This window comes from Mesoplodon bidens (assembly GCF_964165515.1).
Source record: "Mesoplodon bidens genome assembly, chromosome: X".
In the NCBI taxonomy this organism is placed as follows: Eukaryota; Metazoa; Chordata; class Mammalia; order Artiodactyla; family Ziphiidae; genus Mesoplodon; species Mesoplodon bidens.
The window spans coordinates 50,275,118-50,287,174 of record NC_138163.1 but is presented as its reverse complement, the minus strand read 5'-3'; the positions used below and the strand labels follow the sequence as shown (position 1 = coordinate 50,287,174).

The window sequence follows — 12,057 nt, the reverse complement described above, 5'->3', positions numbered from 1 at the left end:
CTTAATTATAATAATGGGTATTATAAAGGTAAAATAATTAAATAATATAAGTAATTTACAATAATGTAAACACAAATAATAATAATGCACAGTAATTATCCCCAGTTAACAGCAAGTAAAGCATAACACAAGCCTCCCTGGTGGTACGTCCTGGCTAGTATTATAACATTATAATATTGTAGAATTATAAATAATAATATTATGGATATGCAATAATTATGCCCCTTTTACCCTGGGGACAATCAGTACCTGTACACTGAGACATATATTAATCCTCTAATGTTAACCTAAATGCATACAGCAACATTGTAGGATGTCCTGTAACCATACCCATTTCTGTGAGGCAAAGACCAGCATCCTAGGTAGTGAAACTATGATAATGGTGCTAACACTTTGCAGGTATAGTCTATACCCAGGAACCCAGAAAGTGCTTTGAACTCGGCTATTTCCCTGGCAGGGAAGGCAGGGCCAGCTCCACAGTGGGTGGCACCCCCTTGAGCACCACCTAGGCCATATCAATGCTATAGGTAAGTACCTGCACTGCACAGTACCTCCCAGTCACTTGGAGTGCAGGCACCGGTTTTGACACCCTGCCAGCATCCCCTCAGCTCACAGTGACCCTCTGCATCTATCCCCAGAAAGTGCTATCCTCTGGTAGTCACTGAGGAGTGGCACTCCATGGAACCAAAGCCATGGACATTTCTTCCTCAAGGCCATGTGGACTAACCCACTAATGGGCACTTCCAGGTGCCCCAAGGCTGCCACTGCCCCCAGCCACAGAGGTGGACTGGAGGACCACACTGGGGGTGGGGGGAACAACTGGGTAGAGACAGAGAGGGAAACCTGTTTCCCCCTTCCATTACCACCCTTCCTCCTTTCCTGGACACCTACCTGGGAGAGGCAGGGGTTCACAGTACAGACCACAAATTCTTTTGCAAGTGGATAGGGATCAGATGCACTTGAGAGATGGGGGAAGGAAAGGAAATGCTCAGGGTCTGGAAGGTTCTTCTGGAGATGAAGTGAGTTGGAGGAGGTTATCAAGCTACACATTCCTTTGTCTGATCAATCCTGGAATCAGTAAATTCTCCTCACCCCGAAATTATTTGAACAGATAAGTGAAGGAGGTTGGTAGCCAATGAGCCATGTGGATGTCTGAGGGAACAGTGTACTAGGCATAGGGCACAGCCATTGCAAAGGCCTGGAGTTAAAAGAAGCTCTGCTGATTTTATGAACTATCTGAAGGGCCCTAGCATGGACCAGTTTGTAATGACAAATAATAACAATATTAACCAACTAACAGAGTAGTTCTCAACTCTATCTGGTTCTACTCTCTCTTTTGAGGATAGTTGCAATTTTATATAACAAACGTTTATTTGAATTTATGACATCTTATATAAGATATATATTAGGATGAATCATATGAAGTTGTCAATATTTGGTCTTTTTTATAAATTTATTTATTTATTTTTGGCTGCATTGGGTCTTTGTTGCTTCACACAGGCTTTCTCTAGTTGCAGCGAGAGGGGGCTACTCTTCGTGGCAGTGCACGGGCTTCTCATTGCGGTGGCTTCTCTTATTGCGGAGCACGAGCTCTAGGCACACAGGCTTCAATAGTTGTAGCTCGTGGACTCTAAAGTGCAGGCTCAGTAGTTGTGGCGCACGGGCTTAGTTGCTCCACGGCATGTGGGATCTTCCAGGGCCAGGGCTCGAACCTGTGTCCCCTGCATTGGCAGGTGGATTCTTAACCACTGCACCATCAGGGAAGTCCCAGTATTTGATCTTTTTGACTTAAACAGCAATTTCATATTATTCAACCTATTATAATAAACATATAAATATAATTATATATATTTAGTTACAGATATTTATTTTATATTATAAATACACATTATATAACTACATAAACTTAAAATAAACCCATATAAATATATGCAAATTTATAAACTATGATAAGCAATCTGTAATAGAGTAAATGTATATATAATCTATACATATAAATATATGCAGTCTTCAATAATATAATATTGTTATAATATAGCAAGTATACATATTATAGTAGTATAGAGTGATACACACATATTACTTTATACAATTATATACAGTTAATATTGAAACATATATATCATGCTAAAATATTATTTAATGGCCCTTTACTGTCCTGAAATGAAATTTATAAGTAATATGACTTACCTATGCCCCAAATTTGAAAAAAACGATTTAATTAGAAAACAATTTAATGACCTAACTTTAATATAAAGATGGTGTAAAAGACAATTTTCATTGAAATAATGTATATTGTTGTATGTAAAGACTTGAGAAGTACAATAGAATAATTTTAAAAATAGATATATAATTAAAAGAAGAAATAGTAGTAGTTGAGGTCATAAAGGAAAGATTTACTGATCATTGTATGTGTGCAAGTCACCGTTTGTTCTAGTTCTAAGGACTTGAAGTACATTAATGTATTTAATCTTCACAGTCCCCTGATAGTCAGAGCCTGGAGAGGGCTTCCACTGTTTGTTAAGAGGAGAGGTTTAGAAACTGAGTTATCTGTAGTGAGGTGGGTGGACCTAGAGTCTGTCATGCAGAGTAAAGTAAGTCAGAAAGAGAAAAACAAATACCGTATGCTAACACATATATATGGAATCTAAAAAAAAATAGTTCTGAAGAACCTGGGGGCAACAGGAGTAAAGACACAGATGTAGAGAATGGACTTGAGGACATGGGGAGGGGGAAGGGTAAGCTGGGATGCAGTGAGAGAGTGGCATACACATATATACACTACCCAACGTAAAATAGATAGCTAGTGGGAAGCAACCGCATAGCACAGGGAGATCAGCTCGGTGCTTTGTGACCACCTAGAGGGGTGGGATAGGGAGGGTGGGAGGGAGGGAGACACAAGAAGGAAGAGATATGGGAACATATGTATATGTATAACTGATTCACTTTGTTATAAAGCAGAAACTAACACACCATTATAAAGCAATTATACTCCAATAAAGATGTGAAAAAAAAGAGGAGGGGTTTATGGTAGCTGAATGGTGTACTAAACTTAGAAATGGAGAGGGAAATAAGTTATCTAAAGAATAAGAGTAAGCCCTATTGGGCACTTATTTGGAGTCTGTATATCCTAGTTGACCCAGAATTTGATTTAAAATAGAGGCAGCCAAGTGTAGAACATATGATGTGTACCCTGCCTCATGCCTGTAACTTCTAGAGCCTGGATATTTGATGAGTAACAGTTGTGTCTCTGCCGTGAATCAGAACTCTCCCCACAACAGAGCAGAACTCCATCAGGACCAGAGGTCTCATCCTGAAATCTGTGTGGCCACACATGGTGTGGAAACAACTAACTTCAGGCAGAAAACCCCTGTAGACTCTGAGGTTGGTCCCCACTCGGGCTCTGTGTGTTAGAGGTGCAGGTTGCACATGTGTGGGGTGTGTGTGCAGCTGTAAGTATACTCTCTTAGACCTCAGTTGACTAGAACCCACCTCATAAGAGCCCTCAGTTAACTGGCTTTTATTCCCACCTCTACTCCCTATTGTAAGATAAACTTTTAATCCCTACACTATTTTTTCTTCAGGGTATCCACCTATATATGTAAGTCTAAAAGTTGGAAGGAATAGTGGCTACATCCAGGCAGGGGTTTGAGATAAGGATGGGACTGTGTATGGTGGTTAAAAGGGGACATTAGCTATATCTGCAATGCTTTATTTCTTTAATAAAACAAAGCTACTGAAAGCAAATTGGAAAAAAGTTAACATTATTAACTTTGGATGCTGAGATCATGGGAGTTTGTAATAGTACTCTTTTTATTTCTGTGTAACTTTGAAAGTAAGATAGAAAAAAAATGAGGATTGCCAGGGAGAGATTTTCCAATTTAGTACATATGCAGCTGGTCTTCTTGACCAAAGACCTCAGCAACCATCATATAATCTGTTTTCTTGGTGCTGGGTTAGAACTTGTCTAGTTTAATGTCTTCATTTCTTTTGGGAGTAGAAACTGACTTCCCAAAGTCACGTATCTCCTTGAGGAGGCAGAGGTGGAATGTAAACCTAGGGTTTCAGATCCCCAGCTAGCTCTATGCTCTTTTCACACCGCCAGGCTCTATTCTTATACTGTCTTGGCATCAAGGTCTAGGGTGATGACCCTAAGGACCTGACAAATCCTTAGTCAATCCAGAAAATTTTATTCTCATCATGATTCTCTACTTGGGCAAAAAATGTATTCGGACTTTTCAGAAAAAGATCTTCAACAATCCAAAGGTTAAACTTCAGCTAATGCAAAAATGAATTAACCAAAGCAGTTCACTCTAATAGTACTTAATTAAGCTAAGTCTCATGAGGTGAGAATATATCAACCTATATTTAGTAAGACCTACTAAGTGTCTGGCCTGGGAGGTGTTTGAGGAGAGATGAAAAGAAAAAAGAAAAAACAAACCAAAAAAAGTGTGAGAAGTCTCTGACCTTGACTAATGTGCTAGTCAATACTGTTGGAAAACCAAGCTGCCATTTCTAACTTGACACCTAGGTAAATTAAGCTCAGGACTTGACTAAGATTTGGTTTGGGAGAGGCATGGAAAGTGGGAGAAGTGGTATGAGGGTGGAGACAGGAAAGAGTTGAATGGGCAAGGGCCCACAGCATAACTGCTTCCTAACAAGGAGGGTTAGTGTAGCTCTGTGAGGGAGGAGGTCCGCTTCAAGAGCATTTCTCTTGGAAAGTGATAGGCAGCCATTTTGATAGGGTGGGGCCTGATTTGAAAGGGCTTGGGTGATAGACTTGGTGATTTTGATCGATTTACCATAGAATCATGAGTTCTGGAGCAGGGATATGACAGTGAGTTTATTTTGTGATTCCTGTTTGTTGTGATGCTAGCTAATGGGAAAGTAGCAATCATTTGTTATTATGAACACATTTTGTACCTTGGAGCCTGGCTCCTAGCGTTCCTATCAGAGTTTGGACGCATCCCTGCTCTGGTGGGAAGCAGTAGGAGGAATCTTAAGGTCAACACATGCAAACAACTTTTGATTATTAGTGAATTTTTTTGGGGGGGAAATCCCCACACAATTTCATCCCATAAAGATTTAATGAGTGCCTACTATGTGCAATGCACTGGGCCTTGTCCTAGAGATACAAAGGAAAAGAGGCACCCATCTAACTGGGAAGGAGATCTGTAGACAAACATGTGGTCAGAGCACTGCAGGGGAAAGAATTCACACAGGGCAGTAAAGTGCAGTTCTTTGGATGACGTGGCATTTGAAGCTGTCATGGAAGATAAGTAGAATCTCAATCAATAGGCACAGTGGCAAAGTGGAAGGAACCAGAGAACAATGGCAGAGAAGTGAATGGCATGTCGGGGAGTGGTGAGTATTTACTGAAGGGTACCGTGTGTGAAGAGCTGTGGCTGAGGACAGGAAGGACAGGCAGTCACTGGTGAGGCAGGGGAGCTAGGCTTAGGGGTTTGCGTACCAGGAGCCACTGCAGGTTTTGAGTGGTAAAGGGACATGGTCTTGTACATCAGAAACATCACTTTGGTAGTAGTTTAAAGAACAGACTGGAATGGAAAACAAAATTCAGGGATGGCTTCCAAAAATTTTGGCTTGGATGACTGTGAACATGAGAGACAGAGAAGATTTGGCATTGGAGATAAGCTCACTGGCAAGCATCCTGGATTTGAGAGAGTAGCAGAAAGTCGGCTAGAGGGGTTGGTGGGCAGTGCTGATATCCTCTCTCCCACAGACACATTTGCAGCTGCAGCCTTCAAATTAACATCAGTGCATTTGAGAAGAGCTTCAGGCTAGTGGGTAATATCCAAGGAGGCTCATCAGGCCTGAGGTAATCAGGAGTTGAAGAGTTGGTTGTAATGCCTCACGTGGCCACACCTCCAGAACATGATTGAGGTTCTCATTTGTCAGATAAAGATTGAAGGAATGATCTTGAAAAAGCATAGTACAGATCCTGTCATGAAAGGGTAAGGAAGATGGTTGCCAGCCCATTATTAAATGTGATAACTGGGTTGAAATGAGATGAAGGACTTCATTTAGGCAGAACTTTCCCATTGATGAACAGTGGGGGGGGGGTAAAAGAGTGAAAGGAAAGCGTATAATCCAATCCATAAAAAATGTGGAAATGCTTTTTAAAATCTGAAGCAATAATCATTCATTGTATTTATAGAGCTGGAGTGGGGGATAGTTTCTCTATTGATAGATACGGATGTGCAGATGAAATTTTAAAAATCAAGGAAATTTCCCCCACTGTCAGAACTTTATTTTTAAAATGACGAAACAGCTCTGTCCATATTTCCAGGCTGGGGGCATGAAGGCATATGTCCAGCAGCTGGGGCACAGGCCACTCACTTCTTGGAGAGTTTGACTTTTTGTGCTCGGAGGCTGCCCACTAGAGGCAGACGGCGTACACTGTGATGGGTATAAATAAAAAGAATTTTGTCTTTAGGCATCTGTTTGAAGGAGAGCTGAGAGAGAAACAGAAGGTGTACAACTCCCACATTAAAATATTAGAAATAAGGAGAGTAATGTATTCAATAGGCATAATACATAATAAGTACAAATATTAAGCAGAGAACTCTATTTCTAGACTTTAATGTTAGGAATTGGGTGATCATCCTTAGATATTTAATTTTAAATGAGTCAATATGGGTCAGATATAATTTATCCAAGTTTTAGGACTGATCTTCAGAGGTTAAATCAAGTACACAGATTATTAATAATTCATTACTCTGTAAAAACTGTGTATAATTCAGAGGTAAATAATTGGAATACATTATTTGATGGTTATTATTTAGGGATAGACTATTACTCAGCTGGAAAGGTCTGCTCTACTGAACAGGGATGTGCTATTTGGAATACATATGACAATTTGGATAGCACCAAGCAAATTTTAATATTTTAATGTCTCATGGACTGGGATGAGGAGTATAGGAGGCAGTATATAGAACACACAGTGGTTAAGAACGTAGGTTCTGGAGTCTAACTCACCTGCATTGGGGTCAAAATTCTGCCATCACAACCTGAGTGACCTTGAGCAAGTCACTTAAAGTCTCTGAGCTTTTCTTTTCTCCTCAGTAAAATTAGAAGAGCAAGAGTCCCTACCTCCTGGAGTTGACATGATAATGAAATGAGAAAACTACAGGCAAAGCACCTGTCACAGTACCTACCTGTTTTGCACTAAGGACTCAATGAATGCCAGTAGCTACTGTTGCACCTTTCTAAGCTGGGTCATTTACCTGGCATATGTAACCTGGTCATCCAATCTGAGCAAGACCTTAGCTACATGCTCAACTTTTGGCTCCCCCTATCACCCACCCCCAAGGGCGCATCCCCAGAGGCTGCTGTGATCCCTCCTCAGCAACCAGTGATTGGCAGATAGCAAATCCTTATTTTTAGAAATTAGGTGGGGAAAATCTACCGTGCTACACAAAAACTTGGACAGCCCGCCCTCTAGTGGTATTTTGATGAATTGCCCCCAACAATTGCCCCTTTGATTCACAAACAGGAGAGCTGGCCATACAAATGAATGAGATATATACAGCTGACATAGTTACCAGAAAACACCTGGTTTACAAATCAATTTATTAATCAAGGACACATAATAAACTAATATTGGATGTACATCTCAGGCAAAGAACTTAAGTTGTAGTGAACATTATCAAGATATCTGGAGATTGCATATTTTCATATGCTAATTAGCCATTTTACCTAAAGAGATTCCCAGTTTGGGGCAAAACTCCAAAATTGGCAATCCTATGCATACCTATATATCCTATCCCCCAATAAAAACTGTAATGTACATAGCCATTAGAGCTTATAATTTTACTGCATGCAATATTCTTTTTTTTCTAAAATAATATAATTGTTGTTGTTGATAATAACATCTTATCCTATTCTAGGGATTAAAAACTTTCCTCAGGACTTTGTTTTCACAGCAGGTAGGTGTGACAGGATTTGCTTTTCCAGATGTATTGAGGAGGAAGCCGAGGCTTGTCTATAAACAGGCTAAATATGTTTGCTTTCATCATCCAGGGCACGTTCCAGAATACTGCATTAGTTTTACCCCTAGGAATCTCCTCTTGGTAAAATAAATTGCGTGGACATTGGCATGTCCCTTTATATGTTTCATATGCTCCTTTTTTTTTGAATCTTCATGTCAAACTCCTTAAGCATTCACTCATTTTGCAGTTTGAAATGAAAATGATTAAAATAGAGACCTGGGTTTTAAAGAAGTGGCTTTCTTTGCTGCATTGTAATTGTTTTGTATAGCTCAGATATTAAAGCATTTCTACCAACAAGACCAAACTACGAGTAATAATTTTTAAGCCTTACAGAAACCTAAATCAAGGGAACAGAGATGAGCATCTAGAGAAACACAATTGTTCTTTAAATACTTGAATTGCTGTTCATAACAAGACTCAAGAGTGAACAGGGAATGGATAATTTAGAAATAGGTATTTTTTAATGGAATGATGGGAATATTTATAGCCATACTGAGAAATTGTGAAGCAGAGGACAAGCATGCATTCACTGATGCTTTTGATGGGTTTGCTATGTAGCAAATTTCAATCCAACTGCAGAATGTTGCTGTTTTTTTTTGGGGAAAACTATTTTCCTTCTTACAGTGCCTCTATTTACACTTGTGGCTGGTTAGTGAAACGTAGTTATCAAACCACCTGTAGGAGAAGCCAATCTGTCCAGAAACCACTTTTCTTAGGAGCCTTTCGGGGGCAAACCTACACAGGTGCGACTGGAGTTGTGAACAGAATAGGGCTGGATCCCTCTGTGAATGAGAGGCCTTGCTGATAAGGTCAAGCTTGCAGGTGGGCTTCCTCTGTGGGCTACTCAGTTCCACTATGTCCCCAACCTGGCCATAGCGTGCTCCCTTGTCAGCTGCATCACAGATCTATTCATTCACCTATTTGCCAAATATATCTGGAGTGTCAAAGTGCAAAGGGCTCTGAACGTGTGGCATGTATTACAAACTCCTTCTCATGACAGAAATGTGAGTTGTACTGGTGACTTCTGATGGCACCATCTTTGATCCCTGGAATGGCCCTTGGCAAATTGAGTTTTATGTGAGCTTTCTCCTCTTCCTGACTTTTTGTGACCCTTTCATGCTTTCTCTTTTGTTTTAAACATCTTTATTGGAGTATAATTGCTTTACAATGGTGTGCTAGTTTCTGCTTTATAACAAAGTGAATCAGTTATACATATACATATGTTCCCATATCTCTTCCCTTTTGCTTTCTCTTAACCTTCTCTCTTAACCTCAAGGTTTCAATCCCATCATGTTCCCTTGCCACCTGAGTTTCCAGGCCTCTTACCTTAGTAGGCCCTTTTTAGTTGTTTCATCAGTCCCAAGTCTAAAGATAAATGCACCACATTGTAGTATTTCATCCCATCTTGCCCCTCTCTCTGTTGGTTTTCCTAGGAATAGCAATCCATTAAAAACAAATCATACTACTTTGTTGGAATCTAGTAGTGGTCCTATACTCTCTAGATATAAGGCTACAAGGCCTTTACTCATGGGAATGGATTTCCCATGAGTAAAGTTCAGCATGGCAAAATATTCAGTGTCAGATGGGCCTTCATGGATCCCTGGTATCATACACTTTGTCTACTTTTTTTGGGAAAATCGCCTGAGGTCTCTTGAGATACATTATATTGTAACATGTATTGTGAGTACAGTCGCCCCCAACCCTGCCCATATTCGCAGGTTCTAGATCCTTGTATTCAACCAACTGTGGATGGAAAATATTTTTTTAAAATTGCAGAAAGTTCCAAAAAGAAAAACTTGAATTTGCTGCACACTGGCAACTTTTATATTGCATTTACAACTACATCACATTTACATTGTATTAGCTATTATAAATAATCTAGAGATGATTTAAAGTGTATCAGAAGGTATATGTAGGTTATATGCTACTACTAAGTCATTTTATATAAGGGACTTGAGCATTCACAGGTGTTAATATCCATGGGGCTCCTGAAACCAATCCCCTGCAGATACTGAGGTATGACTATACTAAGAGAAAAGAATAAAGGAATAACGTTTGGAAATTGTTGTCCTTATTATTGAATATCTATTCTCTGTCTATTGACTACTTTATAACTAAAGACTCCCTCTCTGCTACCTAAAACTAGGGAACAGAAGAAAAGGAACCATAAATTTATGAAGTCAAATACATTTTGCTCAGCTAGTACTTAGAAGGAAATGAATTCTCAGTGTACTCGCAAGGTCCGTGTGACAGAGCTAGTTGTAATGGCAGTTAAGTGTCTTCAACTGCCTTTGAACATGATGGTTGTGTCCTAGGAGCAGATTTTTGATTATTTTCTATACCAGCCATGTCCTGTCACTAATGGGACAAACCAGCCTGTTAAACATTGTACAGGTATAGATTATGCAACAGATTGTTTAGAGGAAGTAACTAAAGGGATTTAGGGTGCAAATGAAAAAACATTCCAGATTTTTTTTTCTAGCAGGTAGTTATAGAGTTTTGAAGCTACTTTACCAAGACAAATGTGTTAATTCAGAAACACTTGCTGTGCATCTTAGGGTTAGGAGAAAACAAAAACTGGAATATTAAGGAGTTTAAAAAAATTATCCCCATATTTTCTTTCTATTAGCCAACTTTTAAAATAAAGCTATGAGAAAAAGTATATTCCCTAAAAAAAAGTTTCCTCTCAGTTGTGTTAATGCATGGGAACAGTATCACAAATAATCCATAAAAAGGGATAATATAAAATTAATTTAAAGATGATAAAACAATAAATATTAAAATTGCATTTAATACAGAGATGTGTCATCAGTAATTCACCATGACCCAGAAAGTTTAAAGAAAGCAGATTTCCCCCTCTCTGTTCTTGACAGTTGTGAGAATGACAAATGACAGGTAAACAACTGATACTTGGGAGTGAATATAAAAGTCCCCCAAGAGATAGCCAGAGATCAGTACGTACTTAGTCTAATTCAGCTGTACCTTCTTGACTTCAACAGTGCACAATGGTCATCAAAATCCATAGTGATGCATCTGGTGCCCTGTGAGTACTCAAAGTTCAAATGCCCTTCATTATAAATTTAGGATGAGTTATTTATTTGGTTATTGATTTATTTCTAATGAATACTTCACATACTATAAGAGGATTTGAGGCAACTTATAATAAAAGCTCATATGCAGCAAGGCAGTGAAAAATGAAGTCACAAAGAGACATCAGAAACCACAGAGTTCAAAAACTTTCTTGGGCCATAGACCCCTTTGAAGATCTGATAAAGAGCTGTGGAACATCTCCTCAGAAAAGTATAGCTATGCAAATAGGCACAACCTTGAAGTCTATCCAGACACTCTGCCCCTGGGTGTCCTTGAACCCCAGGTCAAGAGCCCCTTATGTAGAGAAAGCAAAATCCTGAGGTAAGATAGTTATTTCACTTGAGCATTGCATTTAGCTCTGAGCTTCCTGTCAACTGAGGTTAAAAGATAAACACCCTGGGTTGCAGAGTTCTCAACATCTAAAAAAGGAAGCAGATCAGTTCACAAAATGATAAGCGAGACATATAATTTTAAAATGACAGTGTTTATACAGTTTATGAAAGGATTATTTTATATAAAGGGTAATCAAGTAATATAATGTAGCACAATTTGATGAAATTCTTTGAAAATCAGCAATTGGAGGTAGAATAACTATGCTAATTGTATTGATTAGCATATAAAATTAGCCACAGTGTCTCATTTCCAACCCTTCTGGAAAAGAGAGAATTTATTGTATATGTCTTTCTTTAATGGTAGATTTACCCACCTAATATTATTTGATTAAACTTGACATTAATATAATATATTCCCATGAGCGCACACCAGCTGAGCAGCAATGGAGACCTAAGGGTAAAAAAAGAAATTGAAGTGTGATTAAATATCCGCTATTAGTAGGACATACCATGGAAAACTGGCATGTAGATAATGGCAAATAATCATTTTAGGTATCCACTGCTTTCAACCCAGGCATCTACTTTCTCAAAGGCAAATAAATAAAACAATGGCTCCTGTCACAATT

The 12,057-nt window shown here is 39.1% G+C and overlaps 1 protein-coding gene across 1 annotated transcript in view; it reads left to right on the top strand.

Annotated features, from left to right (window-relative positions):
- Positions 1 to 12,057, top strand: part of IL1RAPL2 (interleukin 1 receptor accessory protein like 2) — a gene marked incomplete at both ends in the record, with an annotated part of 1,061,106 nt that overhangs the window by 520,823 nt on the left and 528,226 nt on the right. The window lies entirely within an intron of this gene.